Genomic DNA, 566 nt, shown 5'->3' with positions numbered 1-566 from the left:
CTATCCAATGACATCTTGGACAGTTCAGACAGACCATCATAGAAAATACCTATGATACTCCATTCAGAAAGCATGTCAGATGGACACTTTCTGATCAATTGTTTGTATCTTTCCCAAGCTTCATAGAGGGATTCACCTTCCTTTTGTCTGAAGGTTTGGACTTCCACTCTAAGCTTGCTCAATTTTTAAGGTGGAAAGAACTTTGCCAAGAAGGCATTGACTAGCTTTTCCCAAGAGTTCAGGCTTTCTTTAGGTTGTGAGTCCAACCATATCCTAGCTTTGTCTCTTACAGCAAAAGGGAATAGCATAAGTCTGTAGACCTCAGGGTCAACCCCATTGGTTTTGACAGTGTCACAGATTTGCAAGAACTCAGTTAGAAACTGATGAGGATCTTCCAATGGAAGTCCATGAAACTTGCAATTTTATTGCATTAGAGAAATTAATTGAGGCTTAAGCTCAAAGTTGTTTGCTCCCATGGCAGGGATAGAGATGCTTCTCCCATAGAAGTCGGGAGTAGGTGTAGTAAAGTCACCCAGTACCTTCCTTGCATTGTTGGCATTGTTGTT

Source organism: Arachis duranensis, chromosome 1, assembly GCF_000817695.3.
Source record: "Arachis duranensis cultivar V14167 chromosome 1, aradu.V14167.gnm2.J7QH, whole genome shotgun sequence".
NCBI classification, from domain to species: Eukaryota; Viridiplantae; Streptophyta; class Magnoliopsida; order Fabales; family Fabaceae; genus Arachis; species Arachis duranensis.
The sequence above is the reverse complement of the archived record's forward strand: the minus strand, read 5'-3'. Positions refer to the sequence as shown.